This window comes from Mesocricetus auratus, unplaced genomic scaffold, assembly GCF_017639785.1.
Source record: "Mesocricetus auratus isolate SY011 unplaced genomic scaffold, BCM_Maur_2.0 Super-Scaffold_100030, whole genome shotgun sequence".
Taxonomy (NCBI): Eukaryota; Metazoa; Chordata; class Mammalia; order Rodentia; family Cricetidae; genus Mesocricetus; species Mesocricetus auratus.
Window position 1 is genome coordinate 4590913 of NW_024429211.1, and position 16333 is coordinate 4607245.

Consider the following 16333-nt stretch of genomic DNA (forward strand, 5'->3'; position numbering starts at 1 on the left):
AGGAAGGCACTTTTTGGCGAAATCTATGTATGTCAAGCTTGCCAGCATCAGCAAACAGCTCTTTTCCATCTCTTCACTTCTGCATTTACGTGAACGAGGATGCACACTTGGTGGCTCAATCATTTCACCTTCACTTTCGTCGAAATATCAGCTTAAGTACCTAGGTCACCTTTTGATATCCTCCTTCAAATTTAGAAAACAAGACCTTCTAGGAATCCAGTGAAATTAATCCAGAGAACCTGGCCTCTCTCTGCCTCTTTGGAATCCAATCTGACTAAGGCCATGAAAAAAAGATGGAAATTAAAGATTCTGCGTTATTTAGAATTTCAGTAGTAGGTCTAGTTTAACTGAGCTGTGATTTTTCAAAGAGATAGGACACAAGAAATGGGTGAAGAATGTCAGTCCATTTTCCTTGCACAGCTCATTGATAGGTGAAAGTATATTTCTAATACTTTCCATACTGATTGTTACTGCCTTGGCAAGAGCTTCATGTACTTACTGTGGCAGGATGTATTCATGCTCCAATATTGCATAGATTCTGCACAGGATTGTCAAGAGTGAAGGCAACGGACTGCAGGGAGATCACTAGGTTACCATTCTGAGGGTCAAAATGGAGACAGAGACTCACAGTTTACTAGCAGGCTAATGAACACATCATTAAGTTTGACTCAGATACCATTTCTTTTTGTTAGGATTAGTGAACTTGTCCTGATATGCAGGCATCAGGCCACATGAAGCAGTTTGACAGTTTGCAACTGGCTAGGGATTCCATTCTTGGCCTACATGAACAGGCTCAGCATCATGTTGATACCCACTCACCAGACATAATTCGCATGACATTTCAGACACATGAATGACATTCTAAGCTATAAAGGCCCCCTTCCTTCATATGATGAGGAATTGGCCAAGAGAACAGGTGAAGGGTTCCTCTGCATATGGTGCTTGTGCAGTTAAGAAACTTGAAGTTATGCATCCTAAAATTGTGAGTAGTCAGTGATGTCAGAGTGAAATAGAGCAGTTGAGATATCTTGGACCTTGTAAGACACAGTGAATGATCAGATGGTAAAATGTTTACACCAGGGCTATAATATGCCATCCCTATGGTGTGTCACCTCATGCAATAAATGCTGGAAGTGCGGATGAGGATGAAAACTGTGAAGGGATAAACATGGCTATGTGTGCAAACACATAACTGTATATGCAATTTATCATTATCTACCGCAAATCACTGATTATCAATTCACCCAATCACCATAATCTATATTTTTGGGATTCCAAACCTGAGATATGCAGTTCTGCTGACACTGACTTGCAAATTTGGAACCATAATATTTTCCTTGACTGAGACAACTGATTCTACTTGATACCCTGCAGGAGTCTAATGCCTGCTGACCATTTGTGTGAAGCTTGCCGAGACCTACCTTGTAGATAGATGAATTTCATCATCCTGGTAATCAGCACTGTTTGTGTCCCACTAGCAGGTATAGCTATGCCTTATGAGGACACGGGTCTATGATGACAAACTAACGTCATGAAGAGAGGTGATGACATAAATATCATGCTGTGGTTGGGGCTGCTGAGGCCCAGGCTAAAGGCTTCTTTAGGGGAGTATGAGTCTGACTAAACCGTGATAAACAGATGGTAATTAACAATGCCTTGTCTTTTAGAATTCCAATTAGTTGGTATTAGGTAACTGAGCTGTGAATTTTCGAACAGGTGCAACACAAGAAATGGGTCAGGACTTTCAGTCCATTGTAATTACACAGCTCATTGATAGGTGAATGTATTTTTCCAATACCTTCCATACTGATTGTTACTGCCTTGGCAAGAACTTTATGTTCTCACTGTTCCAGAATGTATTCACACATCAGTAAGACAAACTGAGATACCTTTTCTTTTTGTTAGGATTAGGGAACTTGTCCTGCCATGCAGGAATCATCCCACATGCGGCAATTCAACAGGGTGCAACTGGCCAGGCATTCCTTTCTTCTCCTAGATGCACAGGCTCAGCATCATATGGATACCCACTCACCACACATATGTGGCATGAAATTTCAAACACATGAATGACAACCCAAGCTATAAATACCCCCATCTTTCATGTGATAAGAAGTTGGCCAAGATAACTGTTGAAGGCATACTCTACATGTGGTGCTTTGGCAATTAAGGAACTGGAGGTTATTCATCCTACAATGCTGAGTAGTCATGGGTGTCAGAGGGAAACAGGATAGCACTGTGAAGATCAGATGTGATTTCTTGGAACTTGTAAGACACAGATGGTAAAATATTTTCACTAGGCTTATAATATGGATTTCCACTGGTCTGTCACCTCATGCAATTAACGCTGACACTGAGAATGAGGATGAAACCAATGATGGCTTAAACATGGCTAGGGGTGGCAAACAGATAACCACATTTGCAATTTATCATTATCTACACTAAAGCACTGATTATCAATGACCCAATAATCTTAATCCATAGTTTGGGCATTCCAAAACTGGGCATTGCTATTCTACTGATACTGGCATGCAACATTAGAACTCCCCAATTTTTCTTGACTAAGACAACTGATTCTGCTTGATCTCCTGCAGGAGCCTAATTCCCGCTGACCATTTGTGTAGAGCTTGCTGGTAAGCGAGCCACATGATTCTCCGTTTGTCATTAGCAAGGCACCTGAGAAAAATGCTGCTATCAAAAATCTGTGCTTCTCTCCATTCTTCTGTTTCTAAAATTCCTTTAAAGCTTTTGTTATTTTTGCCTGGAAATTCAATCCCGCTTCTGACAACCATTATGTAAAGAGAAGAATTTACTTGAGAGAAGCTTTCCCGCCAGCCTGGTTCTAGAGCTGCATCAGTCCCAAATTAACACACAGGAGGCTATATTAATTATGACGCTGTTGGCCTTGCTTGTTTCTTACTGGCTAGCTCTGACTTAGGTAATTACCCCATAATGTTAATCTAAGTATGTCTCTTACCAGAGAAATTTCTGGGCCTCCTACCCCATGGTGTTACATCTCGAACTCTCTTGTGTTTCTCCTTCCCAGAGTCCTCATGGACTCCTAGTCCCACCTATCTCGATTCCTATTGGCTCAACAGTGCTTTAATGACACAAGACTTCCCCATCATCTCCTATTTTCCATTTAAACAAAAAGAAAGGTCTTACCTTTAACACAGTCAAATTGTACATAAGAGAACAGTTATCAAATAAGAACATAGTTACAATATTTTAGCAAGATTTAAAGGAAATACCATCCATCCCATCTTTGTGAGTCCAAAGTCCTATATGTAGCTTATCTTTTATCATAACTAAGGAAAACTATAATTATAACTATCTGTCTTCTACTCCATCAAAGACCACAGAAGGATAATATATAAACACTAGGATTGACAGAGATATCTTACTGCCTGGGCAATCACCCGAAGTTCCTCTGTAACATTGGGGCATCCATCTTCAGCCCATAGGCCACAATGTGTCTGGAACACTTCTCAGCAAAGCAGGAAATTCTAAACTGTCCATCTTCATTGGCAGTCTGTCAGTCATTTTTCTGTGTCCTGCAGAAAGTCTGGTAGACTCTTCCATGAAGCAGGAACCCTGTAAGACTGAGTTCAGCAGTTACTTTCCTGTGGGTCCTGCATGTCCAGTTTATACAGCAACAGTCACAGTCTAGGCAAGAGCAGTTTCTTGCCCAAATGGCTAATCTTGCCATGTTGAAAGCAAACTCCATAATGAGTTTCTTCGATGCCCATCTTCCTCTCAGACATAATTGGTGTTGCCAGAAGCAGACATTTCTCATTGTCAAGAAATACCCTAAAACATTTTAAATGCCATTTTCTGAAGGACTTTGAGAGGTTTGAAGACTGTTTATCTATCTCAAATATATTTCTGTATATCTAGAAAACCTAACTTACCTAACTATAAATTCTGACTATTATAAGTAACTATAATCTGTATTTAATTATGCATTACATTTTAAAAGATCAGTATAAGTACAATATTTAATCAAGAGGAGAAATATACACATCACAAAATTGACCTTGAATTTGTATCAATAACTGAAAAACCATACCAATAAAAAGTAATCATTTCCATACGATAATCCCCTTTTTTCTTAAAGAAGAGATTGGTTGTGATCATTAACCAATTATAAACAATCCCATTTAAATGAAAACAAAGGTTTATAAACAAGATAGGAATTAGGATGTCGCTCATTCCAAACTGCTTCGTGCTGGAAGGGGGCGCTGTTCATACCATGGGGATCATGACAAAACTCAGAAACCTGTATAAGTCCTTAGATTTAGGGTCTGTAAAGCTGCGTTATCTTAGCTGTTTCAATTGTTCGAACACCTGGTCCACCGCTTCCGGGGGTCTTGGTTCATCAAACCACAAAAGCCTGGAAGGAATCCTCAGCTTTCATTTTCTGTAGAAACATAAGCAAAATCTCCTTTTCCAAGTAACACATCCTTATACTTAAATTTTGAAGTCAAGGCATTTTTAAAAGATATAAGTTGAATTAATTCAGCAGCATTTATAATCAAGGGTGCTTTAGTAGTTGTTCCTTCCTTAGCAATGAAAAAACTGAAAAACACAAGAACATACAGTATCCAGACTCTGTGTATTTTCCATCTTTACGTGGCTTATTTATTTATCTATTATTACTTTATTTATTTTACTTTTATTCATTTTTCTTTGAGACAGGATTTCTCTTTGGAAATCAGCCTGCCTCTGCCTCTGCCTCTGCCTCTGCCTCTGGAGTAAATCCTACTGGCGTGCACCACCACAAAGCCGGCTTTTCTATTTATTTACCACTTTGTCGTTTCATTTTCTCCCTCAATCTCACATATATTTTTAAACACACTCTAAACCTTTAGAGGTTTTTCTTCATCCAAGTCTGACTTTACTGTAAATGTTTACATTTTTCTGGCCACATGTCCTATTTGTAAAACTGCGGCTGTTTTAAACTGCCGTTTCCAAGATGGCATGCATAAGCATAATTCCAGCTTGCCGCCTCAGTCCATGCTGACATCCAGCAAAAGCTGCCACTTCCAGCTGTACATACACACCTTTTAATCATTAGCAGAGTCTCTTAAAACAACCTTGCTGTTTTTTTTCTTTTTATGCCAAGTCAGGAAGACTCCGGTAAGCGAGCCACGTGAATCTCGGCTTGTCGCTAGCAAAACACCTGAGAAAAATGCTGCTATCAAAAACCTGTGCTTCTCTACATTCTTCTGTTTCTAAAATTCCTTTAAAGCTTTTGTTATTTTGCATGGAAACTCAATCCCACTTCTGACAACCATTATGTAAAGAGAAGCCTTTTTCTTTGAGAGAAGCCTTACAGCCAGCCTGGTTCTAGAGCCGCATCAGTCCCAAATAAACACACAGGAGGCTATATTAATTATGAAGCTGTTGGCCTTGTTTGTTTCTTACTGGCTAGCTCTGACTTAAGTAATTACCCCATAACTGTTAGTCTAAGTATGTCTCTTGTCGGAGAATTTTCCGGGCTTCCTACTCCATGGCGTCACATCTTGACTCTCCTTATATTTCTCCTACCCAGAGTACTTCTGGACTCCTAGTCCCTCCTATCTAGATTCCCTATTGGCCAGACAGTGCTTTATTGACAAATGCACAGGACTTCCCCAACAGGGATGACATAAAATTCATGTTCACTGGGGTTCCGCTGAGGCCCAGGCTAAAGGACAGGGGAGTAATTGTGGCCTAGTCACCTCAGGCCATTCTCACAGGCCAGTGCACAGGCCCTCATTCACCCAGCAGTGTTTTCCTGTCTAGGGAACCCTGTGAAGTCCGGGTGCTCTTCTCTCAGGGAACATGAGTCCTGCCAAAGGATGCACTTTTTTGGTACTCTATGTATTATAAGGCTGGCTGGCATCAGAAATCTGTTAATGTCCATCTCTTCTATTCTGCATTTCACTGATCCAGGATGCAGACTTGGTGCCCCTGTCATTTCACCTTCAGGTAAGAGAAAGTTCATGTTAATTGCCTAGGACTCTTTTTTATATCTGCCTACAAATATTTAATGGCACGTTCTTCTAGGAATTCATTGACACTTGCAGCACAGAAAATGTGCTCTCCCTTCCTTTTTGGTATCCCCTAGGCCAATTCACATGTGAAAAGTATGGCACTTCAAACTATCTTTACTTATATATTTGCAAATCGTAGGTATTTGGAAATAGAGCAGTGACTGTTCATGTAAATGGGTCACAAGGACTGGTTCAGGATGTACAGGCACTGTGCCTTGCACAGCTCAGTGTTAGGCAAATATTACCTTGAAATTCCTGGCTTGGGGTGTCTATCTAGCTCTCATGGTTATTATTACTTCCTGAATAAAAATTTCATTTTTCCACTTTGTCAGGATATAGCTATGCTCCAAAATTGCAAACATTTTGCTCATGAATTTCCACTATGCAGGCTCTCAATGGCAGGGAGATCACTGAGTTACTTTTCTTAGGTTCATAATGCAAATGGAGACTCACAGTTTCCTCATGCTCAAATGTATGTATCAGTCAGGCAAACTCAGATATCTTTTCCTTTTGTTAGAATTAGTGAACTTGTCCTGACATGCATGCATCAGTCCATATGAGGCAACTTGACAGGATACAATTATCCACGCATTCCCCTCTTTGCCTAGATGCACAGGCTCATTATCATGTGGAGACGAAATCTTCACTCATGAGTTTCATGGAATTTCAACCACATGAATGACATTCCAAGCAACAAGGCTTCAGATGCATATGCAATAAGGAATGGGCCAAGAGTACAGGTGTAGGTATCCTAAGTAGTTGATACTTTTGCAACAAAAACCTTGATGGTTCACATCTTACAATGTTGATTAGGCAATGATTTCAGAAAAAAATGGGATAGAGCTGTGCAAAGAACTGGAGATGAATGATCATGGATCTTTTAAGACGCAGTGCCTGAACAGAAGCTAAAATGTTTTCACCAGACTCTTAATATGCCTTCCCAATATTATGTCAGCTGATGCTATGAATGTCGGCAGTGAGCTTGAGGGTGGCACAGTTGAAGTGTAAAACTTGACTAGGGGTAGCAAACAGGTATCCAACACTATAATTTTTCATTATCTTTTTCACAGTTTTATTACAAATTGCCAAAAACTAACTTGCTAGAGAGTTTGGGTGTTCTGAAATTGGGCATTTCATTCCTCTGACACTGACCTGTTATTTTGGTGGCACAAAATTTTCCTTGCCTAAGAGAATTGTTTATATGCTTGATCCCTTGCAGCAGCCTAGTGCTGGCTGACAATTTGACTGAATATTGCAGAGATCATCCTTCTAGATTGTCTTTGTCATCGTGGTAAGCAGCACTGTTTTTGACCCACTATCATATATATTTATGCCTTCTGAGGACACGGGTCTATGATGACATAACAATGTCATGCAGATCGATAAACACATAAAAATCATTTTCAATAGGATTATGATGAGACCCAGGCTATAAGACTGGGGAGAAATGAGGGCCTAGTATACTCAAGCAGTTCTGATAAGCCAGTGCACAGGCCCTCATTCACCTAGCAGTGTTTCCTTGTCTGGGCAATCCTGTGAGGTGCAGATGCTCTTCTTTAGGAGAGCACTGAGCTTCCCTCAGAAGGACTTGTTGGGACAATCTATGTATGTCAAATCTGCCATGTATCAGCACTATGCACATTTCCATCTCTTCTCTCCTGGATTACAGTGATCAAGAATACTGATTGTGTGGCCCAATCATTTCACATTCAGGTAAGGTGAAAATTCAGGTTAACTACCTTGGATGTTGTTGGATTTCTGCCTTCAATAGTAGAAAGCATAAACTTCTAGGAATCCAAGGACATTTAAGGCATAGAACTTGGGCTCTCCTTTCCTTTTGGTAATTCCTTAAGCCTCCCATGAGAAGATGGTAATTCATACTATTTTTTATTGTAGGATTCCAATTCATAGGTCTGGGAAATCATAGCTGTGACTGTTCTGGGAAATGGGACACCTAGATTAGGTCAGATGTGTAGGTCCTGTGCCATGCTCAGCTCAGTGATAGGTAAATGTTACTTTTAAATTCCTGGCTTTGGGTGTCTATCTAGAACTCATGCTGATTGTTAGTGCTGGGGCAAAAACTTCATATTCTCCCAGTGTCAGGAGGGTGACATACTCCAAACTTCCAAATATGGCGCTCATGCATGTCCACTATGCAGTCCCTCAACTACAGGGAACAGAAACACACAAACCACAAGGCCTGCTTTGAAAACAGTTCTGATATTCCTGTTGACATTGCATGTTTCATAAATATCCATTACCTGATGGCACTTGGATATGCACTGCATGATTCTATATAGTTCACATGTTACTTGACAAAATAAAAATGCCATACTGCATTGATAGACACAGGACAACTCAGTGCTTCTCTTAGGGAGATGAAGAGGAAAACATAGGGGAGATCAGAATGAGGAGAATGACCAATGTAGAAAAATCTCATAATGAATATATTATCATGAAATCCAAATGCTGGAATGTCTCTTAAAATTAATTAGAAGACCATCTTTGCCAGTTTTTATGTGTTTTTAAAAATATTTTATCATCGTTCAAAGCTCTGTGGTTTTTCTCATTTTGATCACTAAAGCTGCAATTTTGAAATTAATAAGTTTTCATCTCAAATGTGCTTTAAGAGGCAGAAGACCATATGTTCATTCTGATTGTGGTTCAGTAACTCTGGTCAGAATATGAGCAATAAGAAAACTTTAGAGTCCCGACCATCCATTTCAAAGTCAAAGAGACTAGCTATTCCAGCTTTCCTGTATCATTGGAAAGAGACAGGAGATAAGAGAGAGGCTTTCTTTATCTATGATGACAATAAGTCTCTAAGGATGGTGAGCAACGCATAAAAATGACAATGTGAGGGCCAGGTGGGATGTTCCCTTAACAACAGTGATGTTTCCCGAATATGGCTACTACTGCTCCCTTTTCCAGGATGACAGAAAACAATGCATACTGCTTTATCTCCCATATTTTGAGGGAAAACAATTTTAATGTGACTATCATGTAGTATCATATGATGAATCACTTTCTGTTACACTATACAAATATGTACATTCACCCTTGCTTTTATTTCATTGATTTTATGAGGGTTTGAAAGAATGAATTCAAAGATGGGGAATCAGTGATTTTATCACTGAGCATTACCGGGGCACAGCATTGTGACATTCCTATATTGGGGAAAGGAGAAAAGGATTGTAGTATTCCCTGCCGCCATTACCAAGAATTTCAGAGGTTGCAGTACCTTCATCCTGTTCCCAATTACCAGCAATGGAAGATAAGTTATTTTGTGTTAGAATTATTGCTTTTCTCTTCAATTAACTAAACACATCAGGAGGGTCATAGTCATGTACCATCCAGTCACCAAATCAAGCCATGTCTTCAGACTGACCAGAAAGCACCAATACACTACTATCACGTCAACATATGGAGAATATCATATTTTTCTGATTATGGGATCCACGTCAGAAGAGTAGCCTTTGACACCCAACTTGGAAAGAATGCTTCCGATTCCAAGAGAACTGATTCTGTTTTATTCCATGAAGGAGAATTAAGCAAACTGACAATTCGTCTGAATTTCCCAAAATCTTACCCTCTAAACTATCTTTGCCATGAGTTATGTTGAACTTTTTATGTACCAATTTCAAGTACATCTATGCATTCTGAGAACATGGGTCTTTGATGACAAACCAATGTCACACAGAGAGGTGATGAAATAAAAATAATTTTAAAGGATAGGAAAGAAATGGGGGCCTAGTCTCCTCTGATATTTCTCATAGTCCAATACACAGGCCCTCATTACCTTAACAGTGTTTCCTGGTCTGGAGAATCCTGTGAGGTCAAGTTGCACTTCCTCAGCAGAGCACTGAGCTTTGTGTCATAAGCCACTTGTTGTAAAACTCTACACATGTCTAGGTTGCCAGGAACAAGCAAGAAACACATGTCCCATCTTATCTGCCCTCTTTCAGTGATCCTGGTTGTCAACTTGGTGCCACAGAGATGAGACTTTTAGAGAAGTGGAAAGAAAATCCCAAGGTCCAGGCTCTCTCTGGGTCCTGTGCCTTCACCTACTAATACAGCTGACCTTCTGAGTCATTTAATAACATTCGCAGTACAGCATTCATGTGCTGCCTTCCTATTAAAAAAACTGGTACCTAAGCTCCAGATTCTAGGATCAACATTCAATCTGCCTATCTTGGAGACTTAAAAAATCCTTAGATATGAGAAATGGAGCACCAACTGCACGGGGGAGGACAGCACAAGTTTCAGGTCAAGAGGTTTATGCATTCTGCATTGCACAGATCAGTGATTGCACAATATGATCATGACTTTACTGCATTGGTGTGTCTATGTGACTCCCATTCTGATTGTTCCAGCAAGGGTAATAACTCTGGGCCTCACTATGTCAGGATGGTGACATGCTCAGTGTTTGCAAAGATTGGCCACAGGAATGACCACTCTGAATGCCCTGGATACCAGGGGGATCAATAAGCTACTTTTCTGTGGAATCCGAAGATATTAGGAGACTCCCAATGACCTAATGCTGTAATGGGCACTGAGAGCAGGACCAAATCAGATGCCTTTCCATCCCTTGGGATTAAGGAATTTTTCTGTCACCCATGTATCAAAAATAATAGGCCATGCAAGAGGGTGCATCATGTAATGCACATCCATTGCACCCTCAAATACACAGACTCAATATCATCTGAAGACCAGCTCATCACACATCGGGTGCATGGTATATATATAAAGGATTCCCTGGCTTTTATGATAATGAATGACCAGAAAACTTGAACAAGAATACTAAGAAGGAGGTCCATGGGAAATAAAGAACCTTGAGGTTAAGCATCCTGCTCTGGTGAGTTGAAGTAATTTTCAGATGGTAATATGTTAATGCTATGCAATAAACAGCAGATGACAGTCTTGGACCTTGTCAGGAACATGGCAAAGATCAGAACCTGAAATAATTTCAGTAGCTGTGTATCATGTTTTCCCAATATTACATGGTAGGATTCTAGGAGTGAAGGCACAGAAGGCAAGGTTGAATCAACTAAAGGATTAAATTTACCTTGGGGCCCCAGACAGTTTTCATTTCCTCAACTCTCCCATTCATTGGCAATTGACCCTAATTATTCTGCTAGAGATAATGGTGTGATCAGACAGTGGGCATGGCAACTTCATCAAAACCTAACATGGTAAAGTCTATGTCACAACAGTAGTAAGTTTTTGACACCCAATTTAGGATGTTTGCACTTCAGGTATTTTGCAACATGTGTACTTAATGAAGAAAACACAGCAATCACACATAATATAGTTTGCAAATAGATACAACTCTGACTTGTACAAAGCACTACACTCAGATCCATGCATCTGCAGAACACTCCCATGGCAAACAGAGAGATAGGTAGTTTCAAACAGGCCTTATACATGGAAGCAGATACACTCAGTTTCGCAAGTGTGACACCTATGAAACGCAAACCCTATATTCAGAATCATTGAGATCCATCCAAATGAAGATCAAACAACATTTTTTAAGTTTCACTGAGATACTATAAAATGAAGTCTTGAGGAGTGTTGACATGTGTTGAATGGATACCTGTACCTAAAAATGTTTAAAGAAAAGGAAACTGAATAAAGAAACTTGTCCTAGAATAGTGGTAAAATACACAGTTCTCACACAGAAACCATCAATTAAATTCAAGGATGCAGTGTGCTCCTCAAGTTCTTATAGAAAATGCCTTTCTTTCAGAGAAAAAAAGTTTACCATCTCATTTACAAGTGCCACTGTTAAATTGGAAAACATCTATGTTTGGAAGGGCATCTGAAACACCTTTGCTGTGTAAGATTTCAGCACCACCTCAAGGAATAAAACTCATGATTGTACTTTCCAAAGAAGTTTTGCCTTTCCAGAATTATCTTAATAATGTCATAAATATCAAAATGAACACCTGAGATCCTTTCTCTGAAGACATTCTCATTATGATCTTACATCCAGGTATAGAAGAATTCAAAACTTGCATCTTTGGTATAGATGTCGTAACCTGTCTGTGTTTGAGAACTGCTTTCTCTACCAGTTCATGCTAGACTTAGCAGTCAGGATACAATTCCATCCATGACATAATTTCATTCCTATTTTCTTGCACTTTGAAGTTGCATTGGACTTTTCCCCTCCTGGCTGGAGGAGGTAAGCATTGAATCTTATTTTGTTGTGTAGGTACCTCTTTTCTATGACTGGTAATTTCAAACCTCAGGATATAATACTTCAGAGGTCCAAGGACATATTTGCTATGATTTTCCTGTCTAGGCACTCAGGTTCTGATTCGTGAAATATGGATCACGTTTATCCCACGTCAGCCCATTTTTATTCAAGTTCACATACCATGGAATTCCATTTTCAAGTCACCTAAAAGGTGACCAAATTGCCTAGATCCCTCTGTGCTTTTTCAAAGAAAAGATCCCAGTTGTGTGAAAGGCATTGTAAAGTCTCCTTTAACCACCTCAGTCTCAAGTTTCTGCTCTAAGGTAAGTTAGACTTCTTATATCTCAATTCCTCTCTTGTTTTCTTACCTCATTATCCTTAAAACTCATCATAAGCCCATTTCCTAGCATCTTTTGCTGCTACAGAATTCTGAGAAATACAAGGGGGACCATTCCCTATGAATAGCCCAGGAGAATGGAGAATACACATTATTATTCCTTTTTTTCTGATTGATCTAGTTGTGATACCTGACAATGTACTCTCAGAGTTTTCAATAACTGATTTCTTTGCTTGTTTATCTGGGAAAGCATTCAAAACTTGTATTTAAGCATTTAAAACATGTGATAATCTTTTACTTTACTTTTTACAAAGTAGGAATATAAGGTTAACCTCAGGGGTCCCATGATCAGACACATTAATAAAAATAACGTTTTCTACTTAGGGAGAACCTCAAGTGAACTTTTGGAAATTCAGAGGAGTATTAAATGTGGTATTTTAGCATAGAAAGACCTCATCCAGAGAGAAAAACACAACAAAAGGCCTGCTCTTAAAATGCTTCTGATATTACTGTAGGCATTACTTATCATATACAAACCCATGAAGTGATGGCATTTGATTACACACTGCATGATTCTACAAAGTTTTGACTGTTACCTGACAAATGCAAAATCCATACTGGAATCTGAAGCACAGGACAAATTCAGTGGTTATGTGTGGGAGATTTGGATGTAAACAGGGGAGATCAGGAGGAGGAGGAAGAAAAATATAGTAAGCATATCATTTTAAATATATTTTCATAAAATCCAAAAGATGCAATGCCTTTTAAAATTTACAGAGGATGACTTTTCTCATTTTTGATGTGTTTTTCTCAGTTTTTTATCCAATTTTCATGTAAAGCAGACTTCAGTTAATAAATTGAGCCCATCAAAACTGCAGGGAATTTTTCTTTTGTATAATTAATTCTGGCAAATTGAACATTGATAACTTTTCAATATGTATATATTTTGCCAGGAAAGAGACCTTCTATATGTGGGTCAGTAAGTCTGATCTTAACCTGATCAACAAGACAGCTTCACAGTCCTTGCCATCCATTTCAAAGTCAAAGAGAGCAGATTTCCAGATTTTGACAAGTACTTTCCCCATTGGAAGGATGACAGATTATTGTAAAGATAAACAGCACACTTGATGAGGGTATAGGTAAGGATTTATTGTGGCAAGTACTTACAAGAGAAAACTTGCAACCAAGGTGAATCAGCAGCTTTTGCTATAGGACTAGAAGCCTGAAAGGGAGCAATCATCTCTCTTGTATCAACTTTTATTACCACCTCCGTACATTCGACTACCAAAGTGGGTGTGGTTAGCAGAACAGTAAACTTCCTTTTATTACCATTTCTGAATGTGCTTCTAGCTACACCTTAGCTGGGCGTGGTTAGTGGTACAGTCCTAATATCTCTTCTAAAATTCCTCTTTTGTTCTAAAGAAGATATTTAAGCATACAACTACACTAACTTCTGTCAATGTACAAAGCATCTCAAACATCTCTCCCATTTAAACCAAAGCTTATCTTTAAGAGATACCCAAGTCTGATGACTTCTTTCAAATCCCAACCTTAAAATAACTGAAAACTAACACTGACAGGTGTAAACTACCCTGCAATGTCAACAAGAGGAAAAATGGATGTGGAATTCTCACATTTACTTCCTGCAAAATTTAGATGATGACAATCTCATTGGTGAATGTGGGAAGAAAAACATTAGTGTAACAAAAATCTTAAGTAGGTTAGAAATTCTCAGTTTGGCAGGAGATGCTTGATTGAATTTCTTGACTGGAATTTTAGTGCTGATTGAAGCTCTTGTCCAAAGCTCTGGCAAGATTGTAGAAAGAGCTCTGAACCAGGTCCATGTTCTGGAGTTATCAAGTGATGCAGTCCCAAGATAGTTTCAGGATGGTACTTTTCATGTGGAGTCATTGATGTGGGGCAGTTGAGATGCATCAAGATGAATCAGATGGAGTCCATGAATGAGGACCCCATTCTGTTGCGAAATCATTTGAAGATTGCTCTTAGTAAATTCCTTTATTTATGCCAAACTCAAACATAAATGTTAACAAAGGAATTGTCAACTTTTAAATTTATTGAAATGGGGAAAGGCAACAATAAAGAAGAGAGTAAACTTGGAGGAGATAAGACATTCAGAAAAGGAAGTCAGTGTAAACAACATACATGCCTAATTTTCTTATCTTTTGTCTTGTATCAATGGCTCTTGGGTATAATACGGAAAATCTGAATTTTATATTAACAATATGCTTGGATTTAGAGTAGGAGAGCCAATCCAACTCCAAACCCAGCTTCTTTTAAATGAATGGGGTATAAAAATATAAAGAAACAAAAAGAAATGGATATTATAAAAACAATTTAATGAGAAGTTGTCTTTTATACCACAAGCTGAATTATTATTTGTTTGATGGTCCTCAGAATAGCTAACCATTCTTCTTCAGGTATCCATATGTCCAGTATTTTTTCATTGAAGCTGAGGTTTCCTGTAAAGACAATAAACAGAAGACTTCTCTTTCTTTTTTGAGGTCTCCTTATCCATAGTAGAATATGACCTTGTAGAAAGCTCCTCCTGTGGGTCCTTCTGTTTCGATCGACTCTTGATTACTATGATGGTATCCAAAGTTTTTCTTCTCCTGTGGAAACAAAGGGAAAATGTTTCCCCAAAGTTACACATATCCTGTTTTCCAGACTGAGATCATAGCAACCTTGAACTACACTGGTAAGTCCATTCAGAAGTTTTCTCTGTAGTCCAGTGTCTTTCTGCAGACTTTTTACTTTCATTAGCATTAAGAAAGGTCAACATAATAAAGCATTATGTAATCTGTGTGTATGGGGTCTTTGTAAACCCTGGATGGTTATGAAGCATTTCTTTTAAAGTTCAGTTAGATCTTTCAAGCACTGCTTGACCTGTGAGATTTGAGGTATACTAGTTATGGAGCATTGTCAGCTTTATTTGTGAAGTTATATACATAACAGCCACCTACTGAAAGAGTTGTGTAGCAACAGAAACAGCCTTTTCTGAGCTGATGGCCATAACCCATTGGAAGCCTGAGAAAGTGTTTATGGTATGGTGTACATATTTCAAACATCCAAATTCTAGAAAGTGAAAAATCCATCTTCCAAATTTCATTTCTGCAAACCACTTTGTGATTACTGCCTGCTAGTAATGGATTTTGATTGTAGAATAAACAGGTGGGAAAATTTCTTACTATTTCCTTATCTTGTTACCAAGTGGTAGAAAAATCCTTCTTTAACCCTTTGCTGTTAATATGGGGATTCCTATGAAAGTCTCACTAATGAAAGATTGATCACATCATTTCTTTGTGCTAGAGTACATGGCTGAGTTTTCATATATATATATATATATATATATATATATATATATATATATATATGGTTTCCAGTAATTTTAAAATCAATGAGGTTAATTCTGTAGAGTTATGATCAAATTCTGCAGTCTCAATGTCTAAGACAACTGTCTGCAAACTGAGAATCCATACCTATATTGAGAGGCTCTGTAAAGTATGTACCATGAGAATGATGTACAACTCTGCCCTTTGTACAGACGTGTAAGCACTTTGAACTACTTTACTTATATTTCATGATTTAAAAAATGCCTTACCTGATTTTTTCCATCAATGTAGAATGAATAAACTCTAGACATAGGCATTTTTCTCAAAATATTCAGAAGAATTAAATAACAATTCTTTATGAATTTGATTCTCTCAGTTTTGGGAAAATTGTTACTAATCATTCACAAAAAGTTAC

General features: G+C 38.5%; 1 long non-coding RNA gene and 3 other non-coding genes across 24 annotated transcripts in view; all 4 read left to right on the forward strand.

Moving 5' to 3' along the window:
- Positions 1–1506: 1506 nt before the first annotated feature.
- Positions 1507–1585, forward strand: LOC121134856. The gene has a single exon (XR_005872065.1). It is a non-coding gene; the product is annotated as a small nucleolar RNA SNORD115 (small nucleolar RNA).
- Positions 1586–5572: 3987 nt separating this feature from the next.
- Positions 5573–16333, forward strand: part of LOC106022184 — a 202162-nt gene continuing 191401 nt past the window's right edge. For 18 of the 21 annotated variants that reach the window (XR_005871919.1, XR_005871906.1, XR_005871902.1 and 15 more), the window contains exon 1: positions 5574–15284. This is a non-coding gene — a long non-coding RNA (uncharacterized LOC106022184). Of the gene's footprint in view, positions 15285–16333 lie in introns of all 21 variants that reach the window. The other 3 variants (XR_005871914.1, XR_005871913.1, XR_005871903.1) reach the window with 3 other exon arrangements.
- Positions 7383–7461, forward strand: LOC121134842. The gene has a single exon (XR_005872051.1). It is a non-coding gene; the product is annotated as a small nucleolar RNA SNORD115 (small nucleolar RNA).
- LOC121135046 lies at positions 8835–8900 on the forward strand. The gene has a single exon (XR_005872238.1). It is a non-coding gene; the product is annotated as a small nucleolar RNA SNORD109A (small nucleolar RNA).